The sequence below is a fragment of the Pteropus vampyrus genome, unplaced genomic scaffold, assembly GCF_000151845.1.
Source record: "Pteropus vampyrus isolate Shadow unplaced genomic scaffold, Pvam_2.0 Scaffold21, whole genome shotgun sequence".
NCBI classification, from domain to species: domain Eukaryota; kingdom Metazoa; phylum Chordata; class Mammalia; order Chiroptera; family Pteropodidae; genus Pteropus; species Pteropus vampyrus.
The window spans coordinates 11,631,451-11,651,142 of NW_011888802.1; the positions used below are offsets into that span (position 1 = coordinate 11,631,451).

The 19,692-nt window shown below is 34.4% G+C and overlaps 1 protein-coding gene across 1 annotated transcript in view; it reads left to right on the forward strand.

Annotated features, from left to right (window-relative positions):
- GPC6 (glypican 6) overlaps window positions 1-19,692 on the forward strand; it is a 1,009,483-nt gene that overhangs the window by 666,844 nt on the left and 322,947 nt on the right.

The window sequence follows — 19,692 nt, forward strand, 5'->3', positions numbered from 1 at the left end:
TCCACGGTGCTGTGTCTTTTTTATTTGTATTACCTCAACGTAATCGCAGATGCATAGATATTGTAACTGAACAGGAAGAGAATTTGTTTTCCTCCCCACCGCACACACATGCACACACAGCAGAGCCAAACACTGAACACTGAATGGAAAAATTAAAGTTGTTTTAATACAGAGTGCTAAGCAAGGAGAATGGAAAGCTGTATCACTTAAAACCCAAACTCCCCAATGGCTTACGATGGGAGGGTTTTAAGGAGTTAGGGGGGAACAGGTATGCATGAAGAAGCTGTGACAGGGCAAGTTTTAATTGGAGGACCTTGGAACTTGGCCATTTATGGTAAGGGGTTTCAGCACCAGATCTTCCTAGACAACTGACCCTTTGCTTCTGAAAGGGTTCCAGTGTTCATGTTCTGTGAGGAGGAGCAAGACTTTGATTCTGGGTGCAGTGCAGCTGGAGGGCCGGGGTGGCTCATGCCATCTGTAAAATAATTCAAGGACTGTATTAATCCCTGATTTGCTTTAAGGGAGGAGAACCAGTTGTAAGACGTTCAATGTGATTTGTGTGCTGTGTCAATATTAGTAAACAACTCCTTCATTAAACATCTGTGGTGAAAATAGCTCAATATTTTTGTTAAAATATGCTAATTTTCTTTCTCAATCTGTGGAGAAGAATGCTTCAAGCACACAAGCGTGAATCAGCCTTCCAATATTTAGAAGGTAAGAGGAAAGGAGGTAGGGAAGATTCAGGGAAGGTCTGTGAATCACGTGTTCAGGTCTTAAGTTGCAGAAATCACTCAGGGGGTTGCTCTGCCAAAAGATATTTCCCAAATAGCTATCCAAGGATAAAAGGACAAATTTTATAGGCAAGCTTCTCCCAGGGAAATACACAGGCCTTGAAAGAGTAAATGTATTTTCTCCTCCCTCTGTCAAATGGCCTTCAAATAAAAGTACTTTCAATTGCATTTACTGCAATTGCATAGTGACAAGCAGAGTGGTGCAGATAACAGTGGCAATCATCAGACTCAGAGGGTCTTCATCATTTATGCAAACCTCTAAACCAGAATGCATGAATAAAGTCTTCTGACATCTACGATTTGAGCAGACTAGGAAAAAGATCTAAGATGTGTTAGAATACAGAGAAACCTAAGCCCCTTGTGTGAAGATGTGCTTAGGTTACAGGCATTCAGCTTCGGCAATGAAACCCATCGGCTAACACACTATTTTGCTTAGGAAGGTCAGAGGAAATGGTTTTGAAGTTTTAAAAAAAGATTTTAGAGTGGATAGATTCAAATAGAAGTTATCTAATAAAATCTCAGAAATCATTTCAGAGAGAATAAATCGAAACACTATTCTCTCCTTTCAGTGGGAGGATAAAATCTGTTTCTATGATCTTGGATTACTTCATTTGAAAAATGAGGGAGTTTTTTAAAAGTTAATCATTAAAGTACCCTTCTGACTAAAAACAATATTTTTTGCTACTATTTTGGAGGTGAGTATGAATTTTAAAAAATGATCAGAATAAACAATTTAAAATATAAATTTAGATTAATTTTGGCAAGTACAGTCCCTTCAAATAATACTAATAAAAATGTACTCTCATCAAGAAATCTAAAAACATTTGCATATTTTAAAAACCACATTAAACCTCAGAGGATCACTTTTTAGTCCTAAAAGCTACTCATATTTTTGGTTAAAACTGCTCTAATTAATAGCCCAGTTAAATTGTCTTTGGTCAGCCTGCAACTTATTGATGAAAGTGGACATGTAGATTTTGTTACTTAGAGCAGGACATGATTAAGAATGAGAATATGGGCTTTTAAACTTATAAGATCAACAGTGACTTCTTAATTGACATTTTTTTCTTGGCGCCGGTTGGCTATTTCAATGTAAAACAAATCTTTATACTTTCATTCATTTGGATTTCCTAGATGCTAATTCGTTCTGAAATTAAAAGTCTAGAAAACCATTTGATTTAGAAATTAAAAGTTGAACCCACCAAGTGTTGAATATGTTTTAATGAAATTTAAACCTGGTGGTTAGTCCTACATTAACATATTTCATACACCTTGTTTCCATATCCCTTTTTTTTACTAAAGTGAGAGACCTCTGAGAAAATGTTTCCAGTGTTCTTTTTTCAGGTTTTGCTATGTCATTGAGTACTGACCATCAACATAGACTTATAGAGCAGAATATGTTCTTGCTAATACTTATCCCAATGTGAAGTGTTAGTTCACACATTTATTACATAAATTAGTCAAATGTGCCAAATCCATTTTCCACACAGGTACATCCAAGATGACAGTGTTACAGTGTTCATGAATGCAGCAGCAAAGATCAGTGAGGAAATCAGTAATTCAACAAAAATTATGTATAATCGTCCTATCTTTGGTTAGCACCTGCAGCCCATCACTCCCAGGCTTCTAGCATCTTTTCATCAAACCTGTCACTCCTGTCACTGTCAATTGCATGAGCCATCCCTGTCTGCTGCATTCATGTCCCAATTTATACATTTTATAGGTTGTTTTTTATTATATGCTCATTTAAAATGTTAACAGCGGCATGTAATCAACTGTCAGTAAAAACAAGAATTAAGTTGGTGGCACATTCTCATGATCTTTACAATGCCACCAATTAATTGAACGTGATTTGTAACCGTTTAGAATTCAGCTGGTGTCTGGATTGTGTCAAAAGACAGGCAATTCACTGATAAAATGAAATGTTGCTATGCTCAAAGAAAAAAAAGCCAGTGGTACTCCATTGATTTCTGAGGTTCTGTAGGGTTCTTTAATCTTAGAAAAAAATCAGGAATCTATTCAGGATGTATTTTCATAGCCCTCCTTTAAGAAGTTTAACTCTGCACCCTGCACAGGGACAGTACTCAAAAAATTCTTATCAATTAACTATTGTAGGAAAAAGGAAGAACACTTCACTTTTTACATGGAGCTTTTTTGGGCGGGGGTGGGGAGTGGGCAGGGCGGGGAAGTTACTGACAACTTTGAAAATGATATTGCTAGACCCATTTGAGAGTACTTGAAAAGCTTCAGTTCACATCTGCCAGAAACTTATGGCTGCTTTCTAGGATCATGTGGGATTTCCCAGTACAAAGCACAGCCCAGCTTCCACTTGCATTCAACACAAGGTCCTAAATGAATGGGTGTGCTGTGCTGCGCTCCTCAGGTAGTCAGGACCGGAAGGAACATGAGAGTGGTTTTTAGCCTGTTCTCACTATTAGAAACTATGCAGTAGGAGAAAAATGTCATCTGAGTCATTGACAGTCTCTGTTTATGCACTTACCACAGGCGTTACTGTATATTCATACATGACTTATTCCAGCCTAACTTTTAAATGTTGATGAAATGCAAAGGGGTTTTCTTGAAAAATGTTTATGTAAATTAAAATTTCCTAGTAGGAAACAGTGTGTGGGCAGAACTCGTTGTTTCAGTAATATCCTGTGGTTATTTTGAGTGTTTGGTACTGATGCCAGCCCTCCATGGATAAGAATTGTTCTGTTTGACAAAGGGCCACCTAGTTCATGGGTACCAAAGTTAAGGCTGAAATTACACTTATATAGCTATAATAAATCTAAGATGTGTGGGATAGCCTCCTCCAAACATCTGGTACCTTCTAAGACTTTATAGACTGTGAGAACCAGAAAGAGAGAGAAAAAAGGGATGGTAGGTGTGGAAAGGCAGCGTTGGTGGGACAAAAGGCAGGGATTCTATTTTGTTCTGTTATACATACATACATACATATACATGTGTGTATGTATATATATTACTAGAATGTTATAAGTTGCTTATTACCGAACCTATAAGGCAAAATTATCTTTATGGTTCCATAAAAGTGAGACCTGAAGATGTTTTTGTTCCAACATTGTAGCATAAGTTTTTAGTCTATCTATCCAGTTAGTAAGACCCTAATAATCTTCACATATTAAGTCAACTCACTATATGAGTAAGCTAGACACATACATTTTTGCCTTCAGAGAATTTCATGTAGTTAAATTAATTATAATCAATTGTGATAAAGTGTTAGAAAAATAGAAGCCCAGGATGCTAAGTGTCTACTCAGCAGGGGAACTTAACCTCACCTTGGGGACAGGGAAACCCTGCCTTGGTAAGTATAGAATAAATAGTAAATAAGACTGTGTGGAATTAGCATTGTCAAACATAATTAATACTGAATAGTCATAACATATCTAATTGTTACAATAAAGGCCCAAAACATTTGTAAGATCCCATGATAATTTCAATAGGTCTAGCATGATTTGTCAGTGGTTCTTTAATACATATATATATATTTCGAGACGTATTATGGTCAAGTCTCACCACCACCACTGCCACTGACTCGATTGGATAAGATTTGGAGAATTTTCATTAAGAAAAGGTTGAGTTTCTTGATCTATAGATGCCCTTTAATGGAGGCAAGAAAAGCCAGCAGAGCAGCTTACATTTTTAAGTTAGTCCTTGGTTACTTATAGACCAGACATACAAGTGGTATCAAACTTTCTGGGCTTTCTTTCTGCTTTTAAACTTGCCAATTATTAAGTCTCAACACAGCCCAAAGACAGAAAACTAGCTTAAGAACATCAAACATGAAACACAAGGTGAGCACTACGTCTGTACCAGGCCAAGAGACAATACAGTGAGCACTGTCCATTTACTCCTTCATTTATTCATCAATCCAACACACGTTTACTGAGTGTCTAGTATGGACCTTACTCTGGTTTAAGCATGGGGATACAACAGACAAGGCCGTGCCTGCTGAGAACAGGACTCTATATGTGTTCTTTCAATGTAATAAATGGAAACAAGCAAGCAGAGAAATGGAAGGGAATGTAGTAAGAGGTTGTACTATTTTACTTTGTGAGCCTACTCTTTTAATGGAACTATGACTGATTCAATAATTTAAAAAGTACATATCTCTGTTTTTAATGGACTCTATGAGTGCAGGGATAGCAGAAACAAATCAGATAATGAACCTGGTTCTTTCACTGTAACAGTTGCCAACAAGTTGTAAATTAGAGCCAGCATCAAGGAAGCTGGGTAAGGTCAGTTGAATGACTAGTATCATGTAATAAATGACTATTTTGGTGAACAAAAGAATGTCTTAGGACATGCGAGAGTTGTTTACCCTCAAGGTATCTAGCATAATCATAACTTTGTGCTTGAAAGAAATGTTACTAGATAAATACTTATTGTTTCTAGTAAATACTCTTATGTTTTCTTTTTTGTAATATACAGGACTGTGTGATGTTACATTTCAGAAGAATATAAAATAAACACGAGGAAATTTTTCAATCATTTGCATTAAATACTCCTCTTTCAAAGATTTTCAATTCTATAATATAAATCTGATAAGAAATTTTTAGTTACAAAGAATTTCATTGTAAATATGCTGTGACTCTGGCTAACATATCCTGAAATGCCATGTTCCAAAACCTCTAGACCCTAAACATAGAAAATTGTTTACTTTCAACCAAAGAAAAAGAAAACTTTAAGAGTTGCACTTATCAGCAAGCTTTCAAGTTTTCTTCATCTCCTCTTTGTATAAGACAAGAACCTATTCAATAATACAGGCCAGAAACACAACTCTTAATTTGAGGAACAAAAGCCAAAGCAATTATTTTAGAATCTGATCTCACTGTTAGCTGCAGAACTTGCTTTTGCCCTTGTGCATTCTTAAAAGCACCAAAAAAGATTTTTAAAGAACAAAAACACTTTATATTCTATCAGTTGAAATCTAACCCCACCCAACCAAACCCTGCCTTCTTTTTATAGTCCTTGATTCAATATTTCTCATTGCTTGTGGACATTTATCATATGCTGTTTTCTTTCTGTAATGCTGGCTGAATGCATAAGTTGTACTAACAACATGCTGAGGCGGGGGGAAGGGAGAAAACAGTTGGCTGGTACTCAGCAACTTTCGCGAGTGGCATTTGTTATCAATTTCTTACATTTAGAAAATGGTTTACTTCTGAACTCCGCATATGTGAAAGTATTTTTATGTGGTACAATAGAGTTAATGCCTTAAGGATGGTATAATGTATGAGGCTATTCAGCAAACACAGAAGCAGGCATTTCTTAACCTCTGAATATTTGCTCATGCTGGTCTTGAGGCAACAACTCAAGGGATTCATGGGACTACAATTTCTATTTTGAATCAAGCAGATTTTCCCCATGGATCAAAGCAGGCAATGCTCATCAAACCTAAAATTACATGATGTAGTAGACAAGTAGTCATACGAAGGTGTATGTATATGTCAACTCTTGTTTATCCATGTATTCCAGTTTATGCATATTCAACTTCTATACAATTTATAATTGTAGTCAATCCATTTCCTATTTACTGATGACTACAAATGTGATATCATAAACTAGATTTTCAAGTTGCAATTTATGTTGCAATGTAATATGACACCAACCAATGGTCTGTAATGAGGCATAGCTATTTTTACAAGTATAACATTCTTTAGGATACAAGATGTCCCATTTATAATAGGAAGTTCCCTGAAATAATTCTTATACCTTTTTCAACCTCTCCAATTTCTATAAGAATCAGCAACAGAAGGATTTAGTTACCAGAAGAAAACAGAGCACATCAAAATATAGCTAGAGAATTGACTTTGTATTTGAGATTTTGCATTTTACTTTTAGTTTTCACTTCAGTTTCAATGTTTTCTATAGGTAAATGGTTTAATTTGATAATTATATCAGAACGTACTTGTTTTTAATAATTAACATCTGATTCTATTAATATGTGGTAGTTTTCACTATTATGTTTAAATTCAAGCTATAACACAAAATGCCTGGCTTTTGGCATGCCAAGAGAAAATATCTGACGATTCTTTTGAATGGAATTAATAGATTCCAAAAGGCTCAAAAATCCAGGCAAAAATCAAATACTATAAACGGTAGCCCAATGACATTCTTGGGAATTCCAATTTCAGGAGATAAGAGGAATATAAGGTAGATGAAATTGCCGTATGGTAGAAACTAGAAAATAAGAAATATAAATAGAGCTAGATAAGTGGATTATTAAAGAAAACACTAAACTACATGGCTTTTCACAAATAGCAGACTTATGACCAGTCCCAAGGCCATCATAAACAAAACATTCATGACTGATTAAACAAAATGAAGCCTGTGTGTGGTGGATGCACACATGCACAGGGAGGGAGTACCTCCTGGGACATTTAGTTGACTTTAAAAGTCTTGATTAACAGCTAAAATAAAAATCTTTATTTTAACTCAAACAATAAATTTGTATGTGATGTTGCAACACTTTATTAAAATAAAAATAATAGTGTTAATGATGGTACTTAGAATCCTTTTCCCATAAACACAACATTTACATATATATATAATTAAATCTATATAGAGATGTATATTCTAATTACTCTAAAAGCTCTTTTAATTTATGATTATCTCAAGAGTAGAACTACTGATCATGTCTTTATGTTTGAGTCATTTTCGAAATTAATTTTAATTTTCCTCAGACTTGTTTCTGTAACATTATAAAAGAGTTTTTTAGAATTCCGTTCTTGTTGTCTTTGTGACTTGTTTATTAATGAGCAACCCTCCAAGGAACCAGGGGTAGAAGTCAGGTTAGAAGAGATGGCCCCATGAATTATTCCAGTGGTTAAAGGCATGTTTTCATTGCCTACTCAAAAAGGAAATAGGTGTTAATGTCTTTGGAAATAATTTAAACCTTTGAGAACCTTCATGGAACATGAAAACTTTGAGCTTATAACTCATTTAAACATATTGTGTCTACAGATACTTGGTAAGATAGCCAGGAGAGAATTTAAATTAAAATAGAGCAGGAATATGCCTTGTCCTTCAAATAACAGCTTGTATATAAATCCCACATAAAAAAGACATGTCCTTAATTTTTTTCTTTGCATGAATTTAAATAATTTGCTATGCTAAGAATTTCCTCTATTACAACTTCTGAAGAAATAAAAATACAAAATAAGTCATTGAATATATGACATTATCCCAAGTAAGAAGGTTATCTATATGCTGGACATTTATATTCTTTAAAGCACAGAGATCTTCTAGAAAGATAATGCTGATAATTTTTAAAAAGAAAAGAAAAAAGTTCAGTATTTACCACCAAAATTTATTTGCTCAGGAAGTTAATTTATTTAATGAGAGGCTTAAGCATAGCATTAAGTAAAATGAATAAACTAGTAGATGTAAGAGAATTTTGGAAGTATCGGTGACCACCCCTTTGATTGCCAGAGCTGATGTGGTTTTCAGTTTGACTGAATCAGAAAGTGACGCCCTTCCTATCTCAACCATATGTCTATCTCTGCGGTAGTTTCACATAGCTTGTCAGTTCTTTCAAAGGGAGTGGGACTACTCTTCCGTAAGAGTTCATTGACATCAAGGAGAATATTCTCAAAATTTGCAAAAGTCAGTTAGTTGGTGAAGGCTATTTGGCACCTTTGATATTATCACTTATGTATGTGTCTACTGGTTTTCTAAATTCAATGTCCTTGATTGTTGTTAGATTAGTTTCTTATCTTTAAAATAGTTTTGTGTTTCAAAGTCTTCTGTGTTAACCTAGTCATAGAAATATTTTCCATAATCAAAAAATCCATGTGTAATACCCAACCAGAAGAGAGAATTGAAATCATCGATAGTCCTAAGAATATTACTCAGGAGTAATTCTATAAATACCAAGACACGGTGTCCATTGCCTTGCAGTATTTTTGATTGAATCACTGCATCTGAATATAAAATATTTGACAAGTTCTTTGTGACCCAATTTAATATTTGCCGAACATCACTCTTTACTGGTTGAAAATCTAGATATATACTTCTCAAGGTTGTCTATGAGAGAACATTTAAATGTGCCTTGCTACTAACTTTCTCTTAGTATCCAAATTCTCAACCTGAGAGTGTTGTAAGAAACTTTATTCCTCTATTTCTATGGTTCCGGGTTCCATTTGGATAATATTACCTGCATAGCAATCATAGCTAACATTTGCTGGATATTTACTTCATACCAGGCAATGTGATAATCGCTTTACATTTTTAATCTTCATAATAACCCTACTAATTAGTCAACATTATGAATTCTATCACACAAATGAGAAAACTGAGACCAGATAAGTTAAGTGACTTGTCCAAGTCACAGCACTTACAGATTTCAATGCCAAGATTTGGCTTCAGAGCTCCAGTTCTTAAACACTGCATAAATTATCTCCTACTAAGTGTTTAGGAAGTAACTATTAGTCTCTGGCTACATAGATGATGGGGTATATTGGGGGGAAACTGTGTATTTGATATTGCCAGTACTGTTCAATAGAATTTTCTGCAATGATGGAAATGTTCTATGTTTGTGCTGTTCAATAGAGTAGCCACTACACACACGTGGTTCAGTGCTTGAAATATGTCTAATGAGAGTGATCAACTGAATTTTATTTTTATTTAATTTTAATTATTTAAATTTAGTCACATGTGGCTGTTGAGCAATTAAAATGTAGCTAGTGTGCCTGAGGAGCTAAATTTTTCATTTTATTTATTTGTAATTAATTTAAATTTTAATCACTATGTGCGGCTAGTGGCTACTGTTGTGGACAGTACAGGTTTAGACCAGTAAACACCTATAATTTCCTTGACATGGCTCAGCATCTGAATTTGTCTGATTCTCTTTAAAGAGGCATTTATTCAGTGTCTTTTCTATGCTTAGATCTAGACAAGGCATATGATAGACACAAAAGAAATAAAAACTATACTACCTGATCTTGAAAAGTTATAATTTTCTAAAGAGGTGAAATGTGTGTTTTCAAAATGAGAGTTGGCTTAAGTGAAGGTGACACAGGTAAGAGAAATAGTCCATGAGTCAACGCATGAGTTGGAATCCTGACTTCATAATTTATCATCTGTATGTGACTTGGGAACATTATTTAACCTTTTATAAATTTCAGTTTTCTCACCAATAAACTGGTTATAATAGTACCTACCTTTTAACATTATGTGGATTAAACTAGATAATGCATGTAAATCTGAGGGATTAAGACATGTCCACAGATGTAGCTCCGAAGGAGAAGCAATGTGGTTCCCTGTTTGGGTGAATAACCTGTGAAGGTATGAACAGAAAATAGAAAGTATAAAGCAGTAGAGTAGACAAGGAGGCAGGAGACCATCACGCAAGAGAAACATGCAAACAAAACAGATAATGAGGGCGAGCTGAAAACGAAAGGAAAATGGTCAGAGGACAGTTTATCAGTAAGAAATGAAGGGGAAAGATTAGAAGTGTGCTTCATCACACAGGCTTCTTCTTACTCCTTTTTCTGGATTTGCCTTAATTCCTGGTAGTGGGACCCATCCCTAGAGAAAAGGCCTTGCCCTTGCTCAGGTGAATAATGACTTGGTAACTCCTTGGGAAAACAGTGGTACGAAGGTAAGAATAAACATGATGTGCGTGTCAAGAAACCAGCCAGGCTGAACAGACATCCATGCCAGTGTGTATTGGGAGGTAATATTAGTCAGGAATTGGACTGTTGAAGCTTCGAAAGTCAAGCCAAATACTTGATGTTCTTGTGTCTTGTAGGCAATGACAAGTCATAGGGCATTTTAATTCAGGGAATGATGAGATCTAAATAGTAATCTGGCAAATAAGTATAGAATGGATTCAGATAGATGAAACTAATGGTAGATGAGACTAGAGAGGTCATCATAGTCTGGTGTGGAAAGAGAAAGGAAGTCAACACTAATGGTAGAGCTGAAAATAAAAATATGACTTAATGTCTAAATATAGGTGACTACATGTAGAGGGCAAAGAAAGAAATATGTCAGGTATGACTGAGGTGAGCACACAGAACAATGACAGTGCTGTAAGTGAATAGAGAAGCTAGTTTGGGGTATGGCAAATCCATTTAGGGTTTGCAAAACAGTGGCACCTGAACTGGGAATATCCAATTGGATGTTGAAAATAGTACTGTTCTATGTTCTTAGAATAGGAGCTGGAGATGCCAGGAACCACTGTAGGGTTTCCACAGCCCAAATATTTCTGAAGCCAACTTCCCTAATCAATTCCAATAGCTTGTGCCCAGAATCCCCTGTCCTGGGCACCAAGCAAATGCCTGCATGTTCCTTCTCTGTAAAATTATACTGTCCTTATGCCTAAATGGTAAACATTTAACAGCATGTTCATCAATATGTATTCTCAGAATGAGTTTATATCTATGCTCTCCAACCTCTTTAATTAAGTATAGTTAGAATGTCAACTGTGCAAACATGAGAATGCTTAACGTAATTCTATTCAACAGAGACATACCTTGGTTGCTCCCCAAAATATATTTTCTCATGATTTGAGAACCCTTTTGATGGTCATATTTATCATGCACATTGACATTTTGTAATTACAGTCAGTCCAAGAGGAAATGTATTTTCTATTGGCTTTGGCTTTTGCAATCCTCAGTGCATGAAATCTAGGGTAACTGTTTATTTCTGGCCATTGCCAAGTTCTGAATTTTAAGTGGAGGCATGAAATGTGTTAATTTCACACGCACACATACACACACACACATACACACACATACACACACACACACAGGTCCCAAGTGTGTTCATTTTCTTCTCTGGCAAAAAATGCAATGTATCAGAAAGCAGCTTCTGACTTTATTGCATGCCTTGTGGACACAACTGTCACCAATGAAAACTCAACATGTGAGGACCAGTGTAATCTATTCATTGGTTTTTGAGCATGGGGTACCCCCAAAGAGCAAGACAAATATACACTATGAAGCTTTTGCAGTTCAACACTAGAAGGAGCAGGAAAGTGTGTTTTCTTTTTTTTCCTTTTTTTTTTTTTGAATCCCATATTGCTGAGTTACTGATTTAAGAATGCCCTAGAGTATAAATTATTTCTCCAAACCTCTATAGTGACTTTTGTCAAATGCCTTCTGCTTAGCTCATTAAAAGTGAAAACCATGAAATATTATTTGATTTGTAACCCAAGAAAATGCCCTAAAACCACCTGTCCCTCTTTGGAAAGCTGCCAGAACAAAGTGAGAGGAAAGGTCGAGCCTGAGAACAATAATTTGAGGTTGCTGCATGTGGCTCCGATCACAGGTTGAGCCTGTGGGCAACATTCAGGCTTCCAGTCACTTTGGGAGAATTTACATTTATTTTCCTTAACCCACATGGGAGTCCTGGGTTTTGAGATCGACAGTTCAAATAGTTTACTAGTAGCCACACAACATTTTTTTTAGAAATCTGACAATGAGCTGTGTTGAATAGTTATTACGTTTCCTTTGAATTCTATTTAGAGAAGTTAGTTTCAGGATACATTTAATTTCCATGTGGAATTGATAGATATTAAATTCTATTTCTCCTGAGTGCCTCAGGATTTTTTAAAAAATCGGTTTAATTCTGTTGTGCCATATATCGATTCCTATCCACTTGATCTGTGATCATTGGGCATCAGATTGCTTGTGTTCATCACAAATGGGTTAAATCAACTTTTAAAATGAAAGACAAAAAACAAGTTTAATTTAAAGCTACATCTAGGCATTTTTTAAGATGCAATAATTAATAGTTTGGAAATATAATTTGGCAAAAGTCTAAGCCTTGTTTGAGGAATCGATTAAAAGATAAAAATCAAACTCTTTAATCTGAAACCTCTTAATCTAGCAGAGAAACAGCATTTAAGAGCTACTATGGCTGTTTAGGAAAGTGCCTGTAATCCTTCTTGATAAATCTGTATCCATTTTTGTAGAAAAAATGCAGTAATCTGTACTAATTGAGAGAATAAGGACACCAACATCAAATTATTGTCTTCTGGAAGGTATCGGGGACTGATTTTAAGATTTAGACCTGACTTTTTTGAGTACCTATTGTCTGCCAGGTACTATCATATATGATATTTTTATGTTTTAAGAATGTCACAATTATTATATCATTTTGCTTAGAGTGTTTCTCTATTTCATTTAAATATCTTAACATTTTCTTGAGCATACACTTTTTTTTGTCACTTAAAGAGACACTTTTAGCCAAGCCTTTATCTAAATGAATAAAATTCCAAATTAGAGAATTCTTATTTACCAGAGGTTTAATATGTATATGGATTAAGCTTGACATATGGGCTTTATAGCTCAGAGACTATGGCAAAAAATAAAAAAATAACTTTACAAATCGTTATTCTTCAATCTTGATCTGCTTGAAATCAAATTATTTTTAGCATTTATTTTGAAATATTTTTGACTTATAGAAAAGTTGCAAAAATAGCAACAGATTTAACATATACCTTTTACTCAAATTATCCTTATGTTTACACTATATATACATAATCATAGTACATTAATCAAAACAGGAAATTAGCATCAATACAGTATATTAACTAAACAGACCTCATTCTAATTTCACTAGTTTATCTTTTTCATGTTTCAGGATCTAATCCAGGATCTCACATGCATTTAGATGTTATGTCTCCTTAAGCTTCTCCAATCTGTGACAGTTTCTTAACTTTTCTTATCTGTTATGACCTTGACACTTTCGATGAGCACTACTAGTCAGTTATCGTGCAGAATGCCTTTCAATTTGATTATTTTCAGTGTTCTCTCATGATTGGGTTGAGGTTATGCATTTTGCAAGAATACCACAGAAATGATGTCATGTCCTTCTCATACATATTAGGCTGTACATATAGTATTTTCTGAGTTTCTTACTGTATGTTACTATTCTTTTTCTTTATTGGTAATACATATTTTAGAGAAGATATTTGAAGTCTATGCTAATATTCCAATTCTCCACAAACTTTTAGCCACTGATGCTAGTTTAGCATCCATAAGAGTATTTAGCCTACAGTAGTATTATTGGAGTTTTTGCATAATGATGATTTTCTTCTTTCCTTCTATATGTATTAATTAGTATTCTCTCCCTGAAAACTGAATTTTTTTCTCTTCTAACTACTTATTTATTCAATTATTTGTCGATATCAGTGCAGACTCATGGACATAACCTAATAATATCATTATTTATTGCTCAAATTGTTCAGCTTTGTATATTGAGAACTCCTTACAGTTAGATCTTGTATTCTTATGACACATTCCTCTTCATTTTTTGAACACTTCCTCATTTTCTACCACCAAAAGATATTCCAGGGTCTTTTTGTATTTTTCCTGCCCCACTCCAGGAATCAACCTTTTCTTCAAAGAGCACGGTTCCTTTTACTGGAGGATAGTATTAGAAACCAAGATCTGGGCAATATATGTGCTCATTGCTACTGAGTGTCATTGCTATTAAACCCTCTCTGTGAGCAGAGCTAGAAGATTATATATATTCTTTTCCACACAAACTCTATGTTTTTATTGATTGACTGATTTATCTATCTCTCTCATATATACATATATATGATTTATCTATCTCTCTCATATATATATACACATATATACACACATACATATTAATATATTTATGAGTTTATACTGATTCCAGTTCAACCTCACAAAATTCATTTAACCTTCTCTCTTTCCTTATTTGTAACTTTCTCCAACAGTGAGAAATCTGGCTCTCATGATCTTCAATATATTAACATATTTCTTTAATCCTGGTTTATACATAAATTAGAGTTGCTAAACCATATCTCTTTAAGAAATATATTTACTAGCTAGAGCACAGTATTTGTATACATTTCTTTTTGTCATTACAATATCCAGTGAAAATATAGCTTTTCAAAGATACTTAGATTGGTTATTTCTTCTCTATCTTCTTTCAAGTGATTATATTATTAACTAGTAATAGAATTAGGTTTACTTGTTACTATTTGTATTTCCTTTGAGGTTCTCCTACATCCTTGATTTTAATTACTTCTTTATTTGGGGATAGAATGTGAAACTTTACTATAGTCCTAAGTCTTAAAACTATACAAAAAACTTACGATCTGAGAAGTGTCACCTCTTTCTTATTTATACTAAACCATGACCATTCCACCTTCTTTCCATCCCATTCCCACCCACCGATTTTAGATTGATCAGTCTCTTTAGTTTCTGGTTTATCTCTCTTGTATATCTTTTGCATAAATGATGCAAGTAATGTGTCTTACACCTTCTTTTTCATACATGAAAGCTAGCATGTTATACTCTTTTGCACTTCGTTATTTTCATTTAATTGTGGATATCATTCCAGATCAATTTATAAAGATCTTCCTCATTCTTTTTTTTTGCAGCTGTCTAGTACTCCATTGTGTTGATATGTCACAGTTTATCAATATTATTTTTAATATTTTGCTATTGTAAATAATGCTGCAATGATTAACAGTGCATATGTATATTTGGAGGTGTAGCTTCAAGATAGATTCCTAGAAGTGGAATTACTGAGTCAAAACATAAGTGCATATGTATTCATTAGGTATTGCCAAATTTTCCTCATGAAGGCTTGTACCAATTTGCATTCCCACCAGTCATAAGTGTGAATACCGGTTTCCCCACAGCTACACCAAGAGAATGTACTGTTATAATTTTTTTTTATTTTTTGTCAGTCTAATAGATGAATAATGATACAAATCAATTTTAACGTAATGTTTTTCTTTTATCGTTTTATATTGTTTAACTGAATAAATTATCGTTGTTGTTGTTGTTTTTTTTGGCTAGGATATTCTTACTAAGATAACTCATAAAACTTCCTAATGGGTTAAATGTAACAGTGAGATATACATTAATTTATGAGTAATTCTTATTAATAGAGATTTATTTTTAAATAATATTTGTGGATGTTAGGGAAGCATTTGTATTGTTTCCTAAACTGTCATAATGTATCTGGACTTTATCACAAATACTTTCCTACAGTAGAATTCTGAGAAATAAGTTTGAGCATCTGAAGAGGACTGTAATTACTGTAATTATGGAAAAGTAATTTACTGGCTGTTGAACAGATTTCAAATAGACCATAAAAAGCAAACAGAATATTGAAAATAAATATTTTGGGAGCTAGGAAATTACTGGTTAAATGTACATATCTAATGTAAATGTTTTGCTAACATTTGTATAATTTAGTTTCATAAAACTTAAAACCATGAGGTTTTTCTTTAATTAAAAAAATGAAATAGATGCCAAGATGATCAAGTGTTTGCAGACATTATTATTCTTCTTGTTCATCTGGTAGATATGAGACACCTAAATAACTTTCATTTTGTGACAATTGGGGTGAAATTAAGCAAAAAATAAAACTTTCAGAATTCTTCCTAAATTTGGAAATAGATAGAGCCCATTTGGAAATGAATCATTGTGGAAGACAGTAAAAATATTTCAAAGAAGTAGAGGGCAGCATAGAGAGGAAAGGTCATAGATTTTTGTTCTTGAGAGACCTAAGGTGTAGCCTCAGGTAAAACACTTGTTAGTTGTGTCGAAATTTGTAGCTTCCAGCATTCACAGATTCTTGTACTAAAACCAGGTGATTTTCCAAGAACATAGCCCTTCCCTGAGATAGATCCTCTACTATCTCCATGCTCACATCTGATCAAGCAAAACTTTGTGTGGGCCCTGTAAGTCTCAGAAGAGGGTCTCTGTTGATAATATTAATTAGTAATATTCATTAACAAAAGTAAGTCTTTCGCATTACTTTATTTAATCACTAAAATAGTCCTAAGAGACAAGTGAAATTATTGCCCCCATTTTACAGAGCAGGAAAGTGAGCCTCTGGGAGCTGGAGGTCATGCTGCCTCTAAGTCGGGGAGCCAGAGTTGCATGCCGGGTTTGTCCAAAGCAAAGCCCATGTTTTAACCTGTAGGCTACACTCCCCCCACAGCTCTACTACTACCCACATATACTATCCAGATCTTGGTTTCTAATACTATCCTCTAGAGGGCTGCCAAAGAAAATGGACTTTCTGTGAACCACAGACCTAAAAAAACTGATACACGGCCCCCATCCCTGGTGATAATAAACATGACTCATTTTTTGTTGTTTCTGATTGAAAAATAACATTTGTAAAATGTTGCACACAGGTCACTTACTCTTTCAGCTTGGATAAAATGTTTCTCTGAATTATAGTACTGAAACCTGGGCCATATTGCTTTGGACATTTGTAGAATTACTTTTATGAAATTATTCTCTGTAGTCCTTCCAGTTGTCTGCAGTGGAGGTCTTATAACAGCTGCCTGGGTTGAGCTCACTATTGAACTTATTGTGGCTCCAGGATATCATACAAGATCCTCTTTAATGTATCAGAACAGAGTCGTGAAAAGCTAGTTGCCAAGTAACTAGTTTGATTTAATCTAATGGAAAATGTAATTACGATAATCATTTTTCCCTCATTGCTTTGACCCATCCACTGTCAAAGCAACCCAACTCTATTTCTTTTAACGTGAATTTTTTTATTTTTACACAGTATCCCTAGAGTCATCTCATTTTTCACTTTTCTGGATTTCTTTTATTTATGTTCTTTTCTTGCATTTGTATGTCTATATGCCATTTACATCCAGTTTTCAATGAGGTTAAATTTAAATAAACCTGCTCTACATGCCCTTGGGCAAGTTGCTTAAGATTTCTGAATCTCATTAGTTATAAGGTGCCTGTCTTTCTTAGTTGTCTTAAAGCGGTGTGTGTAAAGTACATAATATAAAACAACTTTATGATAAATAGTAACTACAAGTAGCCACCCTGGGGAAGTTTGAGGATCGTACTTCTTAAAATTAAGTTTAAAAGTGAGAAAAGAAGTGAAAATCTGTAGTGGTTTTCAAGATAATAGAATTTTGAATTATATTATCATTAATCTACTTGAAAAGTATTAATGATCACAAAAGTCTAATTAGGAAACCAAGTACCAGTTCCTTTACTTATGAGTACCCAATAGATTCACCTTAGTGTGCCATTGAATGTTTTCTAGGAACAGTGTTACTGTTAGATAACATTAAGGGATAATAAAATGAGGAAACAGCATTAAGAATTGCTTTAAAAAACGCACAAATTGCAAAATGCAAACGAACAATTAAATATTACTAACATATTTGAATATATTGTTCTTCGCAATGCTCCGGTAATCCAAGCCAATTTACTGAATATACTTAGCAGTGAATAAATAAATTCAGCATCTCAAAATCATCAATGATACCCTTTTCTTTTCTATTCAGTGTCCTTTTTGTTCCTTCCCAGGAAGGAACAAGGAAGTGATTAAAGCGGTTTCCCCCTATCTTCTTTTATCTACAAAAAACAAGTAGTGTGGAAGAAAAAAAATTATGCAAAAATACCAAGGCTCTTAATGACTCATCTAAAGCAAATAATATACAATTTATATAGGGATAATGTGAATTGAGAAATTTCTATTTAAATTTGCAAATACTGTTGGACACATGCCAAATGTGGTAACTACAAATACTCATTATAATAAAGAAAACTGTTTTGCAAGGTGTAAATGGTCTTTGCCAAACAGATTTAATTAGTGTAACTTGAAAGGCTCTTTAAATTATTATTTCAGATACCAGTAAAATATAAATCCTGCGCATGTATAGAACATTTCATTTACTGATATTTATTCATTGAATTCTCAAAAAAAAAAAAAACCCTCTAGAAACGATCCTAGTTTCTGATTTTAAGTGTTTATCCAATCACATAGCATATGACCCCAAATCCACAATTGATAGATAATCCCCAAATTTACTTAAAATATTTTTGAAATGTTTATTTTACAGATTTACTTCAAATACAAAGGGAAATAACGCTGTTGAGAAAGATTTAAAAATTTTTTCTCTGGTAAAGTTGGCAATTTTTTTTAACTCGTAAAAATATTCACAAGAAGGAATGAAGTTTGGTTAGAATCATTCTGTAGGAAGATAAAGGTATGAGAACTGTGGAAAAATGTGGAGACTATTAATGAGTGAGAAAAAAAGTGATGAGAAGCCTTTTTACGCCTTCAGGCATAGGAATACATAAAGGACTTGTGACAAGAAAAACGGGTAGTATTGAGTGCAAGAATGAAGGATTATTTTTTCAGTCTTGGGAAGAAGTGCTGTGAGAATGAAATGGTGATGTCAAAAATAGTAGTCGATTAAGAAATGACATTGATTTTTTCATAGTACTAAAGGCACAGAAATTAGAAACCAGGATAAATGAAGCTGCTGTTGGGTAACAGGAAAAGCCTGACTTGCGGGTAAAAAGGAAGAAAGGAAATAAGTTTAGGGGGATCACAGTGCCCTTTACTTCCTCTCTGGGAAACATATAGCCATCTGATTCCAAAGTAATTATTAATTTATTAAAGCTTCATTAGCTGTTTCCTTATGACTAACACGGGACTGGGTGCTTCAGGACTAAGGAAAAGAAATGAAAGAGACAAAAATCCTAGCATCAGAGCTTTGCAGGGAGAGTGGGGGATCTGGATCAACAGTGCCAGTGTGGCCTCTCCCCAAGGAGGTGTCTGAGTCTGCAGCAAGCCACAGGGCTAGGCAAATGACAGCAGGGATCAGATAGCTCCTGTGTCAAAATACCTTCTGACTTTTCCCCTGCTGCTATCACTCTAACCCTTTCCAACCCCAAACCCCATGGTCTTCACATTGCTTCTTGTTTTGTGTTTGTGTAGGCCTACTTCTGGGTGATATTTCCCATGTTTTTGTGTTCTCTGCTTCCCTCTGGTCATTATGTTTATAAAGAAGGTGCCGTCACTATGGTCTTTCTCCAATCACCCCAGTGGAGTGTTCTTCACATTGTAGATTGATTAATTCATAATTATGAGTAATAATCAACTAATT